The sequence below is a fragment of the Cryptomeria japonica genome, chromosome 4, assembly GCF_030272615.1.
Source record: "Cryptomeria japonica chromosome 4, Sugi_1.0, whole genome shotgun sequence".
In the NCBI taxonomy this organism is placed as follows: Eukaryota; Viridiplantae; Streptophyta; class Pinopsida; order Cupressales; family Cupressaceae; genus Cryptomeria; species Cryptomeria japonica.
In genome coordinates this window covers 546,373,668-546,388,043 of record NC_081408.1, presented here as the reverse complement: position 1 = coordinate 546,388,043, position 14,376 = coordinate 546,373,668, and positions in this window count along the sequence as shown.

Below are 14,376 nucleotides of genomic sequence, written 5' to 3'. Positions count from 1 at the left end.
TATACATACATACATACACACATATACATACATATAAATGCATATATCTACATATATATGTATATGTATATATATATCTACATATGTATATATATGTGTGTGTATATATATATATGTGTGTGTGTGTGTGTGTGTGTGTGTGTGTGTGTGTGTGTGTGCATATACATATATACATAAATATGTATGTATATGTATGTACATACATACATACATACATACATACATACATACATATATATATATATATATATATATATATATATGTCATAACCTTAATACTTGGAATATTATATATATATATATAATTAATTTTGGATAAGGTTGGAATTGATCGATTATTTATTTATTTAAAATAAATAAATAAATAAAAAATTAAACCAATAAATCAAGCAAAACTCAAAAATTTATAAATGCATTAAATTAGATGATAAACTTGATTAAATATAATAGTAGACTAATACATATAAAACTAATTTTACTAAGAAACCAAAAATACATATATTTAAATATATATTATTCACATTATAATATTAACTAGATCCAAGTAATTAATTTTAAAATTTAAAACAATAGATAAATACTTATACTTATTTTAATGCATATATTTTTATTTAAGAATATGGTGTAGGAGAAAAGAGGAAGGCCAAGACACATGGCATGCTAGAAGTAGGAATTTATTATTAGCATATTCTATGACAAGGGAGTTACAAAAATAATTCTTGATAAAATGGAAGAAATAAATAAATTGACAACAAGGGAGTTACAATATTATTTATGGCATATTCTCTTACAAATATTAACTGGAGAATCTCCTTATTTTGAAAATTATTTTTACGGATGGTGAAAGTTATTTACATCTTCAAAATCTATAAATTAGGAGGATGTTGGGTGTATTTTACGGACTCCTTTTGGAGAGATTTTCTTGAGTTTCATTTTTATAAATAGTTATAGTTTAGAAATTTTGCGAGCATGGGATACAAGTTAAATATTGGAAGTAGATTCTTTGATGAAATCTATATAGAATATAGGTTCTACAAATTGAGGGGAGCGGGGGGGAGATTGCTATCAGAATTGTTGCAGGAATAAATTTGAAGAAAGCAAGTTGGAAGCAGGAGCATGGTTCAACAGAGAAGGATTTGATCTCTTTTGTGAATCTAGGTTCTTTCTTTTGTGTATTTTCAGATGCTAGTATTATTATTTTGTTAAGTTAAAATAGATATGTCTGTTTAAGAGAAGGATTTAATCTCTTTTGTGGATCCAGGTTCTTTCTTTTGTGTATTTTCAGATGCTAGTATTATTATTTTGTTAAGTTAAAATAGATATGTCTGTTTACAGAGAAGGATTTAATCTCTTTTGTGGATCCAAGTTCTTCTTTTTGTGTATTTTCAAATGCCGCTATTATTATTTTAAAAGTGTTAAAATAAAATTGCTTGTTTGTTTGAATAAAATCTGAATGCAAGTAAATTTTATTTGAATGCATGCAATTTCCTTTGGTAATAAATTTGCCAGTTGTTTGAATAAAATCTGAATGCAAGTAAATTTTATTTGAATGCATGCAATTTCCTTTGGTAATAAATTTGCCTGTTTGTTTGAATAAAATCTGAATGCAAGTAAATTTTATTTCATTGCATGCAATTTCCTTTGGTATTTTTGAGGGGATTATTTGAATCCATTACATGTTGAGTTAGATCTGAATGCATGTAAATTTTATTTGGGGTATTTTAAGGAGGATTATTGAATGCAAATACATTTGGAAACTGGGAGAGAATGGTTTATATTTACTTGGATAAATAGGGAAAAACAGAAAAATAAATGAACCACGTGAATAAAATTGTAATTTTCTTTCAACATATTTCTCTTAAGAATTTCCTTTAACATTTGTGAATACGTTTCTTTTTAGAAATTTCTTCCAACTTTAAATTTGTGAATGTGTTGCTGTAGAAATTTCTTCCAAAAAAATAATAAAAATAAAAAAATAAAAAATCTTCTAACATTAAAATAGTAATAATAAACATACTAATGATATCTTGCTATATAATATTTCTTATTTCTCTTTTTAATTAAAAATATGCTTTATAAAATAAAACAATATTTACACTTATTTTATTCTTCCAATTCAATTTATTATTAATTTCAAAAGATTTTTTTTTTTATTGTACATAAATCTAAATGGTATTTTATTTAGTTGCATATAAAGATAAGAAAATAAATGAAATATTATAGTACCAAATAAATATTAGTATTTAAAATACAAAAATACGTATATAAATATATTTTAAGTTATACATGATTTAAAATATCAACATTATAAGCAATAATTAATATTATTTTATTGCACATGTCCAATATTTTCATTTCAATATATATGTATATATTAAATTATAATTATTGTACTTTAAAAATAATAATAAAGCTAGATTTATTGTAGAAAATAATTAAATAGAAATATTTATAATTTGAGCATTTAATATTATTTGATATATATAGCAATATTTAGACGAAAGAAAGAAAATGGTTGACTTTTCTAAGTTGAGAATTTGATTAAAACATATTGTTTAAAATTCAGCATGCAAATAATTAGTATTAACCGAATTGACTTTTTAATAAATTACTAAATTTAATAATTTAATTAGTTATGAACATAGGAAAAATGATAAGTAATATTTATGTTGTTCCAACAAAGAAACATAGTTGATGAATTATTGGATTGAAGAGTTCTATTTAAGAAATATTTACTGATAAATTAAAAGAAATAGAAAGTAAATATGATTTTAAGAGAAAAGCTATAAGATAAAAAAATAAAAATAAAATAAAATAAATTAATTTGAATGTGGTTTTATTCATTTCTTGCAACTCTAAAATTTTAATTTTAAAAGACTTAATAAAGCGATATGATTAGAAATAGGGTTTTCAAAAAGTAATGACTATTTAGAAACTTTATATTTTGGTTTTTAAATTTATTTATTTATTTTCAGATTATCCAGTTGCTTGATTTTTGCATGAAAGTAATTACATCATCATTGAACACAAATTAAATTATATGCAAAATATTGAAGATATTTTTTAGTAGCCATTTTCAGAGTTATGGAAACCTTCATTACTAAGTAAATTAAATTTAATAGTTAAATTTAGATTCGATATGAATAACTATTAAGTAAGTAAATTAAATGGTGTAAACCAATTTATTCATTTAGAATTAGTTCAGTATGAGTAAATAAGTATTTAAATATTGTGTCACATTTAAGATATCAGTTTTAGTTAAATTTTTATATGCAACAAAAACTATAATTGTATTAGTTTGATAAAAAATTTAGATGATATTCTCGATGATTTATTGACAATAACTACTTTGATGATAGAAAAAAAAAAAATTCAAACAAAGAGATATACAATAAGGTTTATTAGTAAAAGAGTAGGAATTATTCTGATTTTTTCAAGAGATTAATGGAACTTAGTTGTCCTAGGATATTGGGTCAATATATTATTGATCAAGTAAGCCTTATAAAGAAACCTACCCCCAACAACCCCTTAGAAAGATAAATAATATCCATGAATAAGTCCTCTTTTTTTAAAATAAATAATTTAAAAAATTCCTTATACGTATTAGGAGCAAATCATTAATTCTTTGTTAAGGTTATCTTTTATAGACAATAAAGTTAGATTACTTTGTCTTATCAATTATATTTTGTGGAGTTATTTAGTATTTAGTTTTAAAAGTACGCAGGATTTAAGGAAAGGAATCTAGAATCTAGATGAGTTTTTAGTCCTTACTAATTCAAAATGTTTACCATGTATTTATATAGATATAGGTGTTAGCTCATTTTAATTAGCTTTTAGATGCATTTGAAGAAATATGATTTATAGAGTTTTATCTTTCAAATAATAAGGTCTTTTAGTGTTAGTTGAAAAACAAAAGGAACTAGATCATTTTCAATTCAATACGATTATTTTCAAAAGAGAAAGAAGAAAAGTACCCTTCAACTATATAGTTAATTATTTCATAGTTCCTACTAAGGAGATAGTACTCTACAAGTAAATAGTTTCATTTTCAAACTTTATTCTAAATAATACCTGATGAGTAGATAATTCATTTTAAAATAATTAATTGCATAGTTTCGTTATTTTCAAGTATTTGAATTTGTTGCAAAGTAGTTAGACTATGCTAGTAATTATTTTTATTATTACATTGTTTTTCTTCAAAAAAAAAAGTATCTTATGAGCAATTAGAATCATTTTGTAAGTTATTCTGTATCAGGTTCATTTCCAAGCTTCACGTTTTCTTTTTCTTTTTTATTTGTGTCCTAAAGAAATAATTTATATTTTTAGTTATTTATTCAAGTTTTAAAGTTTAATTATTAAATAGATATTCCTTTAAAACAAATAATATCTTTCAAGTAATTTGATTCATCATGATAGTATTATTATCCTCATGTAGTTGGTGTATTATCATAGTTTTACTACATAATTTGAATTATTATTATAGTTTCAATTATGAAACAAATAGTAATTTTAATGTAATTTGATTTATTACAATAGCCTTCTTTCAATTGAATATTATTTTTCAAGTGATTGAATTATTATTATAGTTTTAATTTTTAATCAAGTTCAATACTTTACATTTAATCATCATAGATTCATTTTAAAGCCAATAATAATTACAACAGATTTGATTTACTTTAAGTTTAAAAGTATTCGAGTGACTAGATCCTTTTTCATATGATAGAGTAAGTTTCATATTTCTTAGTTAGATAACTAAACAAGAGGAGATCAACCAAAAAAACTTAGCAGTGTTCGGTATCTATGGTGCCTCTGGGTCACACTTACGGGTAATGTCATTGTGTTGAACTACTACACTTAACACCTAATAAAGCTGCAATAACAACGTCTGTGGCATCGTCCGTCTAAACTGCTGGGGAGAAATAAGGGTCATTTGGAAGTTAAAATCCAAGGGGCGGGTAATCCCCCTTGGATCGATAATATAAAAAGATAAAATTTTAAATGAAATTAAATCCGTTCAGTTAAAACCTTAGAAAACCCCATTAGGGTTTGGTTGTGTGTAATGATTTTCAAAATTTATTTTATCTTGATGAAATTCAATGGATGATAACGGATTAAGGGTGACATATTTAATAGGAAATAGGACTTAGTTGCTTTAGGACACAAGCAAAAGGCCACCTTAAGCCTTTTTGCTATAGAGCTACCATCGTGCGTAGCAACCGCAGAGAAACTGTCTGGGACATTGACCCTTGAAAGGGTTGCGTACCCACCAAACAGTTTACATTAAACCATAGCTAGAAACTAGAACTACATACTTTACGCCTTGATCCCGTGTCGAAACGGGTATGTAGGCAGTCTAGGGACAAAGTTGTCCCTTGTACTCAGGCGTTCGGGGATGGGGATTAGGATTTAGTTATGGGTGAGTAGTTGGTTCTTGAAGCTCCTTGGTCTTTTAATCAAATGATGCAAATACTAATTGAAAGGTTAAAATTCATTCAATGCATACTCAGAAGGAATCCCGTATGGATTCGCTTGACTTCCCGAGGTTTTAGGCCGAATTTCAAGGTGGAACTCAAGCTTGTTTGTGTAATTATTTTAATACTCCTAAGGATGGTGACCTCGGTACACTCCTAGTAGGGGAGTGTAGTCTTTAGAGAGTGGCTCACGACCCGGATGGTCCCAATGAGTCTAATGTCTCTGGCCAGAGCATATCCTATTCTTATGAATATATGCCTACCCCGTTTGGGTAGATGCCTATCTCGGATTGGATAGATGGAACCTCTTGTCCCGTATGGACAGATGCCTAACCCGTATGGTTAGATGCCTAGTCCCATATGGATAGATGCCTAACCCGTATGGTTAGATGCCCATCCCGGTTGGATGGATGCCTATCTCATTTGGATAGATGTACTTGAGTATGTGATTGAATAAAGAATAAATAAGAATAAGTAAAAATAAGAAATCAATATTTTTATATATTAAAAAAAAAAAAATCAGTTCAGTTTTGGATTAAGTTAAATGGGTTATTACAATATGTGTGTGTGTGTGTGTGTGTGTGTGTGTGTGTGTGTGTGTGTAGTTAAATACATGATGACTTTTAATGACATGATAGTTTCTTAAGTATTATCAATTTTATATCATGGTAAGGTATTATAGCAATTTATATTTGTGTAATTGTTAAGTTTATTTATTTTTGTTAATTTTATTTAGTTTTGTGTTTATTTTAATAAAATATTTTAATGTAGCTATATCAATGAACAATTTAATATTGCATGAAATTGGGCTCATTCGTCTAATCTTTACTTGTCCATGTTTACACACATTCTTATATATCTAACTAGACCTTATTCTCATGATAAAACATTCATTCTTGTATAGACATTATTGCTCATTTATCTCAAGTTAATCTTGCAAGCATGTGATCAATCTTGCCCATATCCATGCATTTGAACTGGAACACACTGCTAGGAAACCTCGAAGGATCTAACCTAACAACTTAACTAAGAATAGAAATATATTTTTTTTTAGTAAAACATCTTAATGAGAAATTTAGTGTAATTCTCTATCAAAGCTAACATGTGAACTTAAATGCACAAGCAGAAGAAATAATACTAAACTATCCTCTAAGGTTTCCTAACGATGTTACTTAACAACTCACAAAGCATAGAAGAATCTATATCTAACCATAATTATCAATTTAATCCATTCATTAAGAAATGAGCATTAAATAAGAAAGATAACCAAAACTAAAGAGATTAATTCCCATTTAATTTCCACTATAAGAAGAAACTAATAATATTCTTTTAACCTTTAAGATTAAACTCTTTTTAGGACCCAAGTCTAAATGTTCCCACAATTCATAAAATGAAGAATAACTAACATATACTTAATTCAAACTACTGAATATTAACATCAAAATTTCTAACATAAATCCTATAAGATCATATCACTTAAATAACATCACAATTACATCATTGTTTACATCATTCACCTAGTAGGCATGTCCAATATTGCAATTACAATTGATATACATATAACATAACAATAATATAATGAATGCATGAAACTATCTCTGATCCATAAAGTGAACCATATCCAAGGAAAATAACTGGAGTGAAAAGCATAGCCAATCCACGCAACAAACAAGTCCAAAATACCCGATGGAAGGAGGTAACTACCACTAGATCATGTGGTCCCTGAAGGACCACCCTCCCTACTAGGAGATAGACATACAACCCACATTCCCACAAGCAAGGGATAAAACAATACAAGGTCACTACTTACATCCACAAGATAATAACCACGAGCAAGGAATGAAAAGATGAACAACAACATAACAAGGACAACTCGAGAGGATTTATGGGAAACAACACAAGAGTAGCACACTAGTTCTCACAAGGGAGGAGTGCCATCACATGGCCCTTTCCAAGGTACACATGCAGTATTGACATCCTTTCATGAGGACAAGGCAGTCGACTATGCCAAATCCAAATGTCCTATGCACAAACAAGCAATGCTAGCTCCAAACGTCCTATGGACAGATAAGCAATGCCAACTCCAAACATCTCCCAGATGGACAAGCAATGCTAGCTCCACACGTCACATAGACAGACAATCAATGCTAGCTCCACATGTCACATAACCGGACAATCATATTCTCAAACCCTTGTTAAGCCTATAGAAGCACCCAGGACATGGGCAATGAAAACTTAATTATCTTGATTAATGTGTAATACTACCCAAACCCTTATGTTCATTAATTAAGGTTATCACTTATTAAAACAACTCTCCTGATGGTTATTCCTAGCAATCACTTAGCATCTCGACCCTCATGGAGAGCCACTCTCCCTTATGACACTATACCCATTCAAACCCAACATAAAGCATAAGATGAAACATAGATCATCATCAAATGGACATCATAATATGGTTCAATTGAGTCTCTCAATAGAAATCCGAAACAATATTGCATCCACAAAGCATCATTACCAGTATCTCAACAACGGAACACATAGGGCTTAATCCAACAAAGGAATACAATGAGTTAACACCAAAAGATAGTTAAGCCACCATAGACATCCATAAGACAAGCCAATACGACCATCTGATCACAATATCAGGGCCTAAAACCAAAACTCAACCTCTGGAGTCCTTGGGAGACACTCGGGCCAAAACAACTACAAGGTACAAAATCCTAACACCTGTTGATTCAGATCATTGTTGGTCAATGGTTTGACAATAAAGAAACAATTTCTAATACCAATTATATTAACATTAAAGATTCAAGGATTTGGTTAAAATAACAATATTAAGGGACAATAAAAATAATATCAATCATATCAAATGATTTATGTATCTATAAGATTTCAAATAAAGAATATAATTATATCATGAGATCAATTTTAAATTTTTTATTTTTAATTAACTTATTTAAATGAGACTAAGTTTATAACGATTATATAAAGTAAACATTATTGATAACTTAATAACTACTGGATATTATCTCATTATGAAATATTGGTATACATAAGCAATAACATTTAAACCTTCTTCCACTAACCTTAATTTAATTCTCTTGAGGTTAATTAAATTTCTTTACTAAATAATTTGTAAATAAATAAATTGATAAATTTTAATCATAGAGTTCACTCGAATATAGTAATCCAAACACTAAATATATGTATATATGTGAACAATTGAATTACAACTCACTAAATTTCACTCAAACTACAATAAGATAACATTACTAGCAAATATAAAATAAACATTTACACTGAGCCTAAACTAGGCAATAAGGACCTACCAACCCAAATTTTCACTCCTAATGCTTAGGGAGAAGAAATATACTACTATCCCTAATATTAAATTCAAGCACCAAGAACACTATAATTTATTAAATATTTGGATCCAACACAGACGACAAACCCTAACATTACTTCATACACCCAAGAAAATTTATCATATAATATATATACAGGGTAAACAATGGCAAGACCCCCAAAACATAATAATATAATAATAAACCTGGACCAAGGTAACCCTAAAATTTCAATACACAACATCCATAACATAGCACAACATTAAACCATTGGCCTAGTCGAGAAAGTTGGCAGATTGTTGATTGGGTGAGAGGTATTATTCTTGCTTGACATAATGTATATTATTTGTGTCTGACATGGCGATGATTCTAGGGCTGTGTAGGATGGTGGTATGGTGTGGGAAAGTCTCCCTTTCCCATGCAAGTGAGTGGACCCCTCCCTGCGTAGGTGGAAACCCACATAGGTGGGTAAGAACCCCACACTGCGTGGGTTACTCCCCACGCAGGTGGAGTACCTCCCACTAGCATGGAGGCACTCTCTCCCCAAACATTTCAACACCCTCCAGTTCAGATGGTAGACAAAGATCAATGGCAATACCTAGAGACTATGCAAACAAATCCTTCGCAATCCTTCAACCCCCAAAAAAATTCTTCTATTTTCCTCTTCTTTTTTTTGCAGAATGTTTCCAATTGACTTTAAATGTCTCCACCAACCATCACATAAATTGAAAGAATTAAAATAATAACTTTCCATTGACATTAAACTTTTAACTATAGAAATTATTCAATTGATTTAATTAATTAATTAAGCTTGCTGATTTAATTATTTACAACATACTTACAAATTTATAAGGTGCGAATATTTATTTATACTTATATATATTACTTTAATGATTATAAATGTATATATATATATTTATTTGATTTACTCGCTATTATTCATTGTTTATACATCATACATGTTTTACATCCAAATAGAACTTTGAATTTAATTTAGCGTTTTATTTAATTACCAATTATAATTATAATAATATTACCATAATACAAAAACCAAGGATCACACTAGCCCAACTAAACTCATACAACACAAACACAACCAGGGTTATCGGATGTTACCTTAATGCCATTATGATTCGTCAACCACATGACACAGATCATTGCCCTAGTATAGAGCGAATGTAAAAGGCTAGGTTAATTGGGCCAATATGCTATCTCCCACAACCACCATTGGGATTATTTAGGCATGCTCACACATGTGGAACCAGGAGGAGTCGATGCCCTGTACCTACAACCCTACATCACATATGAATGCATATACAAAAATAACATATATAATATGACAAATACACCCAGACTGGTGAAGGGAAGGCATGACATCATATGTCTCTCCTAAGAGATGTAACGACCCACTATGAGGCCCAGAGGACTCAAACAAATTAAACAATGAAAACAAGAATAATTTTTTTTAATTGTTATTAAAAGAAGATCCATTACAATACATTTTGATAAAAGATACAACAAGATAAGGAAATGATGTGCAAGAACACACTGGCAATGTCCTCAAGGCCCCACAATGATGTTACTCAAGGATAACATCAACCAACATAATATAACACAAAGGAACTTCTTTAATAAGATAACACTGTTCTATACAAAGATCAAGATACATAATACAATGCTAAGAGAATATACATATGATCATTGGATACATCACAAGGTATCCATAAGAATAAAATATCCATGATTACAACAATGGCGAGAATACATGAATCTGGTACATAATAAGAGTAAGTGCTATCAGGTTTCCACAATCCAAATCCAAAGGAAATTATTAAACATAATAAGAGTCTTCAATCTTCCCACAAGCCGCCATGAACATGAATTAGATTGAACCAAAACACAATGGGTGCGAATAACACTCCACCCAACCATGTGGTACCATCAGGGCCACCCCTCATGCTAGGAGGTATCAATCAGACCCAAGAGACGAAAGGAAAGTCAAGTTGATACAAATGACTCACATGAGGCTCACAAGACTACTATCACAAGAGACCCATAAGACTATAAACATGGGAACTCACAAGAGACTCAAAAGGCCATAAGCACATGGAACTCAACAATAAGCAACCAACTTCCAGAGGCTCGAGCAATCCATGGAAGGATAAAAAACATAAGTTACCACTAGGCATGCAATAGGGAAGAGTGTCATCACTACGTTGTCATGAGTTACCCTGGTAGGTCTTCACTAGGTCCCAACCCCCATCCTGGGTTACCTTGGTGACCTCTCCCGACCACTGGCCCCCATACAAACACTAGTGGACCACACCAACCTTTCAAGAGGACAAGATTGGTGGAAGACATTCTAGGCCCTTCTCTACTTACCTCAGCCCTAAACAAGCACCAAAGCATAAGAGAAGCAACACAAATTAATCTTTATTAATATGAGCTAACTACCCATCCCAAATTCATTATGTTATGTTTTCACTTGACTACAAAATTTCATTGAGTTACCCTAGCGACCAATTTGGGTCTCAACCCACAATGACTGCCACCCCCCCTTGATTGCACCTAGGAATCCAAGCAATACCAAAGATCAAACCGGAAAACAAAGGACGGTAAAACTCCAAAATACCATAGCAAGGCTCGACTTTATTTCTAGAATAAGATAACATACAGGGAGTATCTAAAGTAGGATATGAAACACCATCTAGCTTCAAAATCACTCAAGGCTTGATCTCTTAACATCAAAAGAGAAGCAAGACTATACAATAAAAAATCTATAAACTCCCTTCCTAAGCCTCTAGAATTCAAACACATAAAACTACACATCTGAGTATCCCCACAAGAAAGGCAAGAACCAAAACAAAAGCAACGTCTCAATATGCCAATTAAAAGAGAGTTCATTCAAATCTACCAAAGAGACCGTAATAACACTTGTACAACAAATAGATCCAAATAAACTTTGATTCCATTAATCCATTGCATCAATTTAGTGACATCATATCAATTCATAAACATTGTAATGCATTCCTTCAAATTTATTTTTTATATTTGATCAATTGCATATCAAATGAAGGTTACCAAAGTTCATAAGAAGACATATGCATATAACTATTCCTAAGTAGAACTTAATCACCCGATTAGTAAATAATAATAAGCAATAACAAATGAATAAACCTATATACATTTACTTTCTCAAGAAACCGAATTCCAATTAAACCTAGATACTTAACAAAATATGTGTATATATATAAATTTCACAACTGTAGTGTCGTAAAATTGTGACCCTTGTAGTTTATACCACATTAGGGTCTTCACATTGGCGAATTGAATCTCCAAGCTTGATTGGAGACCCGAGACTTGCTCATCCCTGAAAACTGCACCTTTTTCTGCCCTCTGCATTGCCTGAACTTGCCTTATGTCCTAAGTTAAGGGTAGGACAAGGGTGTGGTGTCCATTTCCCCCCTAGGATAGGGGCATGGCGCCCCTGTCCCTACCCTATCTTGGGGCCCCTTCATTCAAACAGTGCATTGAACTTTACATTTGAAGTGGGAAAACTTCCCCTATGTCAGCGTATGACGAAAAATCAACCTATTAACCATAATCGACCAATATATATGTCCCATTTTCCCTCCCATTTGCATAAGTTGGATAAGGTGAGAGTTGGCATAAGTTACAAGTTCAAGCAATCAAGAGCATTCAAGCATTGAGCATTTTCAAGTCTCCCTTCAAGGATAGGTGTTGCATTCAAGTCAATGATTCAACCATTGAAGAGGAGATCCCTTTCAACATTCAATTCCATACAAGCAATTCTATCTACAACCTCCCTTGAGGTGAATTACATTTCAGTTTTTCATTTTCATTTACTTGCAAGTACTTTTTTTCATCATTTGGTTCATTCCAAAAATGGGGTTTGAACTGAAGGCAAACCCCCGATCCCAACCCCTTTTCCTCTCTTTTCTATATGTAGGTTGCAAGTGCGCAGCTATATTTGCAGATTTGGACTCCATTTGTAGAGGCAAAAAAACCCTTTTTGTTTCGTGGATTTTTCGAAGGACCCTTTGCACCTTCAACAAGGTCCTGCCAACTTTTCCTCAATTCACAGGGCAGCTTCGTCTCGACATATTATAACTAGATCCAGGTGCACAACTTCTTCCCGCGCTTCTATCTCAAATTATAATAAGTTCTTTGCTACTTTTACACTTGATCTCAAAACACATAATTCAATCATTTTCCATTCTAAAAGAGGGGTTAGCTTGTCATTTCTACCTTATTATCAATTCATTTAGTATTCAATCTCTCTCCTCAGAGAGTGGATCTAGCAAATTCACCCCCTCTTTTAAATGTAATATGTGTAAGGTGATTGAAGGGAAATTCGTAGTGAAACTTTCATCTCTCCTTGGAGTGAACACAAGCTTTCCTCTTGATCTCTCCATCATTCACTTTTCCTCCACATTACATTTTGGTGAACCAGACGTCTTGCATGCTTTATTTTGAAAATCATTGCATATTTTTCATTTACAAGCTTAATTTTTCTACAAATTTAGTGGTTAATTCATTCAAAACCCTAGTTTTTAAAATTGAAATTGAACTTGTGCTTTGTAAAAATTGCTTGCTATTGTCTTAGATCTTAAAATTACATAATTTGTCAAAGTCAATTTCTTCATTGTCTTGTTCAATTTGCAAATCAAATTCACAAAATTAAAGAGGTTAATTGTCAAAACCCTAATTTTCAAAAAACATCTTGAACTTGTGCAAAAATTGAATTTCCATTTAATTTTTAGATTTGTGATTGTTTTCAAAATTATCCTCTTTCCTAAAATTCAAATTTACAATTTCCCTCCTTTTTCAAAATTCAAAATTTAAAAAATTAAGTGGTTAGGTCCTAAAACCCTAATTTTCAAATTTAATTGGATTTTATACAAATTTCAATCAATTTCAAACAATTTCTATTTTTTAAACATTTTTCAGGGTGTCCCTATCCATTAGGTTTGACCTTTTTCAAATTAGCAATTCAATTCCTTGTTTTTTTCAAAACCCTAATAAGGTTCTATTTTCACATTCAAACTTTAATTCTATCTAGAGATCGTAAAATCCACCAATTTTTTGGGGTTAGCTTTAACATCATCGTAACTTTCATCCTTGAAAATTTTGAAAAACGTCGGTTGGACTGTGTGCACTTTCAACACAGTCCTCGATTTTTTTCCCAAAATTTCGGGAGACTGTTATGACTGTATTTAATAGCTTAAATCCAGAAGATTGGCTGATTTTGTCAATTTTTTATTCCTCTAAAATAAAAAATATCTTCAAAATTCAACATTTTTAAATTTCAAGATAATTTTTAAAAATTAAGTGGTTAATTATAATCTACCTTGATTTTTTAAAAAAAATGATTTTGTCAATTTTAAGATTAAGTGGTATCCCCTAGGCCCTAATTTTAAAATTCCAATTTCCTTTCATTTATCATAAAATTATTGTTGGAAATTGTGTCATTTTCTTCTTTCAACAAAGTTCAAATTGTTTAAGCATTATTTTCTCCAGTTTTGCGTTATTCAATTTTG